Raw genomic sequence first — 8,151 nt, 5'->3', positions numbered from 1 at the left:
GTTTATTTTTTCTGAGAATATGATTTAATCACAACTTTTCCCTGTTCATCCTTCCAAACCTTCATATATATAATTCTCTCTCTTCTTTCCAAATTTATGGCTAATTTTGATTAATTGTTATTGTATTCATATGTGAATACATACATAGTCCTAAGTATAACCAGTTGAGGCTGTATAATGTTACTTGTATGCATGTTTTAAAAGCTGATCATCTGGCGCTGGGCAGTCTATTGGTGTGTTTTTCATATCCTGTTGCCAGATTCACTTAGTTGCTTGAATTCTTTGTGTAAGGTTGAAGCATCTTGAGATTTTTCCTGTCCACTTTGGTATGTTTATGGATGACATCCTTATTTTGCTCATGGTTTAATATGCATGTTTGTTAGATTTCATGAGAATAGTTTCAGACATTAATACAATATCCAATCTCTAAGCAAGCTCTCTGATTCACTGACCTTTACAGCATACCTTCCCTCTTTTCTGCTGTATTGCCTGAGTCTTGTATGAGGGAGTTATGTGTATCCTTTAGGAGTGTGTGCCATAGCTTTGCATTTTGATTGGCTGTGGTTTCTTTAATGGTCACCACGTTTTGCAAAGAGAAGTTTCCTTGGTGAGGGGTGAAAACTAGGTACATGTGGGTATAAGACAAATGTTTATAGATTATTATTTTCACTAAAATCTATAAGTATCAGTATTAGTAATATTACCCCTTTTAAAGTAACATAACATTGCTTTTGAGGTAAATTAAAAATATCTATGGGTTGGGAACGCGGAGCGGACGAATTCGATTCAACGGGGTTCCGGGCCAGGCTATGGAGCAGGTGAATGAGCTAAAGGAGAAGGGCAATAAGGCCCTGAGTGCTGGGAACATTGATGATGCCTTACAGTGCTACTCTGAGGCAATTAAACTAGATCCCCAGAACCATGTGCTCTACAGCAATCGCTCTGCAGCCTACGCCAAGAAAGAGACTACCAGAAGGCCTATGAGGACGGCTGCAAGACTGTTGACCTGAAGCCTGACTGGGGCAAGGGTTATTCAAGAAAAGCAGCAGCCCTTAAATTCCTAAACCGGTTTGAAGAAGCCAAACGAACCTATGAAGAAGGTTTAAAACATGAAGCCAATAATCTCCAGCTTAAGGAGAGCTTGCAGAACATGGAGGCCAGGCTGGCAGAGAGGAAATTCATGAATCCATTCAACTTGCCTAATCTATACCAAAAGTTGGAAAACGACCCCAGGACAAGGTCGCTGCTCAGTGACCCCACCTACAGGGAACTCATAGAACAGCTGCAGAACAAGCCATCAGACCTGGGCACGAAACTACAGGATCCCCGGGTCATGACTACTCTCAGTGTCCTCCTTGGGGTTGATCTGGGCAGCATGGATGAAGAGGAAGAGGCCGCAACACCCCCACCCCCACCTCCTCCCAAAAAGGAGGCCAAGCCAGAACCAATGGAAGAAGATCTTCCAGAGAATAAGAAACAGGCACTGAAAGAGAAGGAGCTGGGAAATGATGCCTACAAGAAGAAAGATTTTGACAAGGCCCTGAAGCATTATGACAGAGCCAAGGAACTGGACCCTACCAACATGACTTACGTAACTAATCAAGCAGCTGTGCACTTTGAGAAGGGCGACTATAACAAATGCCGGGAGCTCTGTGAGAAGGCCATTGAAGTGGGCAGAGAGAACCGAGAGGACTACCGGCAAATCGCCAAAGCTTATGCCCGAATTGGCAATTCCTATTTCAAAGAAGAAAGGTACAAGGATGCTATACATTTCTACAACAAGTCTCTGGCAGAGCACCGGACCCCAGATGTGCTCAAGAAGTGCCAGCAGGCAGAGAAAATTCTGAAGGAGCAGGAGTGCCTGGCTTACGTCAACCCTGACTTGGCTTTGGAGAAGAACAAGGGCAACGAATGCTTCCAGAAAGGGGACTACCCCCAGGCCATGAAGCACTATACAGAAGCCATTAAAAGGAACCCGAGAGATGCCAAACTGTACAGCAACCGAGCTGCCTGCTACACCAAGCTTCTGGAGTTTCAGCTGGCGCTCAAGGACTGTGAGGAGTGCATCCAGCTAGAGCCAACCTTCATCAAGGGTTATACACGGAAAGCAGCTGCTCTGGAAGCCATGAAGGACTATACAAAAGCCATGGGTGTGTACCAAAAAGCGTTAGACCTGGACTCCAGCTGTAAGGAAGCAGCAGATGGTTACCAACGCTGTATGATGGCACAGTACAACAGACATGATAGCCCTGAGGATGTGAAGCGGCGGGCCATGGCTGACCCTGAGGTGCAGCAGATAATGAGTGACCCAGCCATGAGACTCATCCTGGAGCAGATGCAAAAGGACCCCCAGGCTCTGAGCGAACACTTAAAGAATCCTGTAATAGCACAGAAGATCCAGAAGCTGATGGATGTGGGTCTGATCGCAATTCGGTGATAACTTGCTTTTCCCCCTCTTCCCTTCGCCAATGAGGAAAGGCGAGCTGGGAAGGTGGCGAGCAGCACTGCGCAGAGGGCGGGGGGGGGGGAGAAGAAAGGCTTATCTTTATATTTATACATGCGTACAAGGAAGACAGACTCATCCAGCGCCACCTCGGGCCCTCCCAGCACACGCATGGTCTCTTCACTGCTGCCCTCAATTCCGAGTGTCCTTCCCTGCCCTCTCCCAGCCTCCCCGTCACTGTCTCGGCTGCTCCCCCATAGTTGGTTATTTTTTATTTGGGGCAGTGGGTGCATACGGGGAGGGGGGGATTCTTCCCAACCTAGGGTCCCACCTTTCTTTACTTGTTCTTACCCAGGTCCCTCCTCAATAAAAGAAGCCAGTCAGGCGTGGTTATATGTTAAAAAAATATTTATAAATACATAAGGAAAAGTGGAATGCTATCTTTCACTAATCTCTAAAATAGATTTGCCATCACTGAGTGAGTTGTAATAATTCATCAAAGATGCCTAAAAGTAAACAAGTTTACAGATATTTAAGTTATTAAGAAAGTCAAGTCTCTCAAGTATTTTCCTCTTAACAAGGAAGTTGTTGCTAACACTTAAGTCTCTTTTAAAATAAATGTGATTTTACTCACAGTTTTAGAAATTTTACTTTTTGAAAGTAAATGCATGCATCTCATCTGTCACTTCTGGTTATTCTATAAGGTATAAGACAGAGACACTGTTCTCTGTCTTCAGGTAAGAAGCAGGGACAAGTTACAGAGAATACAATCTGCCCAGATAAGAGGTGAGACACAAAGTACTCATGTATGTTCCAATGTGGCATTTTTTGGTAATAGAAAATACTTGTTATAGTATAGTTTAGAGTGAAAGAATGTGCAGAAAATAAAACAGAAAACATCATTCCTCCAGAGCATTAGGAAGCTCCCTCAAGGGCAGATTAAAGTGTCCTTCAGAGCGTGCCCCAAAATATTTTTAAAAATTGTATGCAGGTTCCTAGGTTCCTTTACTCATATGAAATACTCAGAAATAGTGTAAAGACCAGGGCAGCAGACATTTATGCTTTGTGTATTCTGAGAGCATGTTATCATACCAGTGTTGAATTAGTGAATGTAAATGTGCAGAGCCAGGATAAATCACATGCACGAATCACACAGAACTGCAATGAGTTTCAATGAGGGACAGGCTGGGATGAAACATACTGAAATCCATCTACTTTTTCACTTTTTACAGAACTATGTTCATGCATTTTTCAGACACTGTTTCTGAGAATCCTAGAAGCAACTTTGTAGGTATCATTTCACTAACTTCAGAGTCTACATGGTATTTGTAAAGTACAAACTTACAGCCTTTGATGTATAGTCTAGCAATCTATGAATTGAAATTGAGGTATTAGTACAAAGAGACAGTTAAGTAGTCTCATCTTTAAAACAAACAAACAAAACAATGAAGCAACAAAAAAAACTCAGTTAGTTAGGTTTAATTATTAATTAGTTAATTCAGGAAGGGTAAATTCATATCATTAGGCAGAAGCAAACCAAAGAGTAAGGACTTAAATTGGCCTATTTATTTAGCTATGAAATTTTTTTTTCATTTTTTAAATTTAGACATTTTCTTTATTTACATTTTAAATGTCATTCCCTTTCCTAGTTTTCCCTCCAAAAAATCCCTATCCTCACCTGCCTCCCCTTGTTCTACAACCCATCCTCCACTCCCTTTTCATGGCCCTGGCATTCCCCCATACTGGGGCATAGAACCTTCACAGGACCAAGGGTCTCTCCTCCCATTGAGACCGATTAGACCATCCTCTGCTACATATGCAGCTAGAGCCATGAATCCCACCATGTGTTTTCTTTGATTGGTGCTTTAGTCCCAAGAAGCTCTGAGTTTCTGTTTGGTTCATATTGTTGTTCCTCCTATGAGCTACAAATCCCTTCAGATCCTTGGGTACTTTGTCTAGCTCCTTCATTGGTGAATATGTGTTCCCTTTAATGGATGACTATGAGCATCCACTTCTGTAGTTGCCAGGCAATGACAGAGCCTCACAGGAAACAGCTATATCAGGCTCTTGTCAGCAAAATCTTATTGGCATCTACAATAGTGTCTGGGTTTGATGATTGTTTATGGGATAGATCCCCAGGTGGGGCAGTCTCTGGATAAACATTCCTTCAGCCTCTGCTCTGAAATTTGTCTCTGTAATTCCCTCCATGGGTATTTTGTTCACCCTTCTAAGAAGGATCGAAATATCCACAGTTTGGTCTTCCTTTTTGAGTTTCATGTGTTTTGCAAATTGTATCTTGGATATTATAAGTTTCTGGGCTAATATCCACTTATCAGTGAGGGCATATCATATTTCTTCTTTTGTGATTGGGTTATCTCACTTAAAATGATATCAATCAGATTCATCCATTGGTCTAAGAATTTCATAAATTCATTGTTTTTAATAGCTGCATAGTACTCCATTGTGTAAATGTACCACATTTTCTGTATCCATTCCTCTGTTGAATGACATCTGGATTCTTTCCAGTTTCTCACTATTATATATAAGGCTGATATGAACAAAGTGGAACATGTGCCCTTATTACAAGTTGGAGCATCTTCTGGGTATATGCCCAGGAGAGGTATGGCTGGATCTTCCAGTAGTACTATGTCCAATTTTCTAAGGAACTGCCAAACTGATTTCCAGATTGGTTGTACCAGCTTGCAATCCAACCAGCAATGGAGGAGTGTTCCTCTTTCTCCATATTCTCGCCAGCATCTGTTGTCACCTGAATTTTTGATCTTAGCTAACTGACTGGTGTGAGGTGGGATCTCAGGGTTGTTTTGATTTGCATTTCCCTGATGATTAAGGATGTTGAACATTTTTTCAGGTGCTTCTTAGCCATTTGGTATTCCTCAGTTGATACTTCTTTATTTAGCTCTGTATCCCACTTTTTAATAGTGTTATTTGGTATTCTGGAGTCCAACTTCTTGATATATATACACATATATATATATATATATATATATATATGTGTGTGTGTGTGTGTGTGATACCATTTGTTGATACTTAATCTTACAGGACAAGCCATTGCTGTTCAATTGAGGAATTTTTCCCCTATACCAATATCTTCCAGGCTCTTCTCCACTCTCTCCTGTATAAGTTTCATATTCTCTGGTTTTATTTGGAGATCCTTGATCCACTTAGACTTGAGTTTTGTACAAGGAGATAAGAATGGATAAACTCACATTCTTCTACATGCTAACTGCCATTTGACCCAGCACCATTTGTAGAAAATGCTGTCTTTTTTCCACTGGATGGTTCTAGCTCCTTTGACAAAGATCAAGTGACCATAGGTTTGTGGGTTCATTTCTGGGTCTTCAATTCTATTCTATTGATCTACCTGTCTGTCAGTCTACCAGCACCATGAAGTTTTTATCACAATTGCTCTGTAGTACAGCTTGAGGTCAAGGATAGTGATCTCACCAGAGGTTTTTTATTGTTGAGAATAGATTTTGCTATTCTATGGGGTTTTTTGTTTGTTTGTTTGGTTGGTTGATTTGTTGTTGTTGTTGTTGTTGTTATTCCAGATGAATTTGCAAATTTACCTTTCTAACTCTGAAGAATCAAGTTGGAATTTTGATGCAGATTGCATTGAATCTGTTGAATGCTTTCGGGAAGATAGCCGTTTTGACTATTAATCTTGCCAATCCATGAGCATGGGTGACATTTCCATCTTCTGAGATCTTCTTTGATTTCTTTCTTCAGAGACTTAAAGTTCTTATCATACAGGTCTTTCACTTCCTTAGAGTCACAACAAGGTATTTTATATTATTTGTGACTATTGTGAAGGATGTTGTTTCCCTAATTTCTTTCTCAGCCTGTTTATCCTTTATGAAGGGAAAGGCCACTGATTTGTTTGAGTTAATTTTATATCCAGCTACTACACTGAAGCTGTTTATCAGGTTTAGGAGTTCTCTGGTGGAATTTTTGGGGTCATTTATATATACTACCATATCCCCAGCAAATAGTGATATTTTGACTTCTTCCTTTCAATTTATATTTCTTTGTTCTTCTTTTGTGTAGCTCTGGCTGTCCTGGAGCTCAATCTGTAAACCAGGCTGGCCTTGAACTCAGAAATCTGCCTGCCTCTGCTTCCCAAGTGCTGGGATTAAAGGTGTGCGCCACCACTGCCTGGCCCATTCCAAGACTTTTACCCTGAACAGGTTTTAGATTTTGTCAAATGCTTTCTCAGCATCTAATGAGATGATCATGTGTTTTTTGCTTTTGAATTTCTTTATATAGTGTATTACATTGATGTATTTTCGTATATTAAACCATTCCTACATCCCTGGGATGAAGACTACTTGATGATGATGGATGTGTTTTTGAATTCAGTTTGTGAGAATGTTATTGAGTATTTTTTGCATTGATGTTCATAAGGGAAATTGGTATGAAGTTCTCTTTCTTTGTTGGTTCTTTGTGTGGTTTAGGTATCAGAGTAATTGTGGCTTCATAGAATGAATTAGGTAGAGTACCTTCTGTTTCTATTTTGAGGAATTTGGAGCCATGGGTGTAGGTGAAAGAGGGGAGATAACCTGCATCCCACCAGCATTTTGGTGCTCTGGGCAGGCAGATGATGGGGATTGCTGCATGCTTTCCATGTGTCCCCAGGTGGGTGTCTGAATGTGTTAAGCCACTGACCCCAGCTTGGCAGGTGGTAGACAAGGGGCAGTCCTAGGCACCAGGTTCCCAGCTTTGAGCATCCCATACAAAGATGGACACCACAAAAAGCTTAGAACAGAATAGGGCCCTGGGGTGGCACTGAACTCCAGGGCCAAAGGAGGAGAGAGCATAGGGATAGGGTGCTGGATGGTTCCCAATTGGATGAGAGTCCTTTGTTGGTCCATGGCTGGAGAAACAAAGATGGCCTTCTGGTGGGAGGATAGATGTCACTCATTAGGAAAAAGCCTATCCCATCGTTCAAGCACAGCCATCCTTGATGTGTAGAAATAGTCTATGGTTTTAGAGCTTTATTTTAGAAAGGCAGGGAGAAAGAGAGAAGATAGAAAGAGAGAATGACCAGCCATGGCCAGGTGGAGGGGGAGGAGGTAAAGAGAGAAGGAAGGCTAGAGAGTCAGAAAGATGAGGGATTAAAGAGAGCAAGGGGGCAGTGGCAGCGGAGTCTGAGAAAATTTCTGACACAGCAGAAACCTGTGAGAGTTATTGACAGAGAGAGGGGGGAAGAAGCTTGCCAGGAGCACTATGGAGAGAAAGACAATGAGAAAGAGAGAAAGAGAGAGAGAGAGAAAGAGAGAGAGAGAGAGAGAGAGAGAGAGAGAGAGAGAGAGAGAGAGAGAGAGAGAGAGAGAGAGAGAGAGAGAGAGAGAGAGAGAGGTTAAAAAGCATAGTATTTTAACTAGGTCAACTCAGTCTTGGGCAATTTGGAGTTCTGCTGTAGGTCTCTGTGGAGCATCTTCTTTAGCTGGTTTCATCTTGAGTTAGTTCTTCTTTGAAGGTATGATAGAACTCTGTACTAAACCCATTTGGTACTGGGCTTTTTTTTTTTTTTTGATTGGGAGACTATTAATGGGTGTTTCTATTTCTTTGGGTGATATAGGACTATCATAGATCGTTAATCTGATCCTGATTTAACTTTGGTACCTGCTACCTGTCTAAAAAATTGTCCATGTTATCCAGGTTTTCCAGTTTTTTTGAGTCTAGGCTTT

General features: G+C 41.5%; 1 pseudogene; it reads left to right on the top strand.

Moving 5' to 3' along the window:
* Positions 1-762: 762 nt before the first annotated feature.
* Positions 763-2,840, top strand: LOC110301720 (stress-induced-phosphoprotein 1 pseudogene; annotated as a pseudogene).
* Positions 2,841-8,151: the final 5,311 nt, after the last annotated feature.

Source organism: Mus caroli, unplaced genomic scaffold (genome assembly GCF_978045245.1).
Source record: "Mus caroli unplaced genomic scaffold, Mus_caroli_1 scaffold_11, whole genome shotgun sequence".
Classification (NCBI taxonomy): domain Eukaryota; kingdom Metazoa; phylum Chordata; class Mammalia; order Rodentia; family Muridae; genus Mus; species Mus caroli.
Note: the sequence above shows the minus strand (reverse complement) of the source record. Positions and strands in the feature narration are given on the sequence as shown.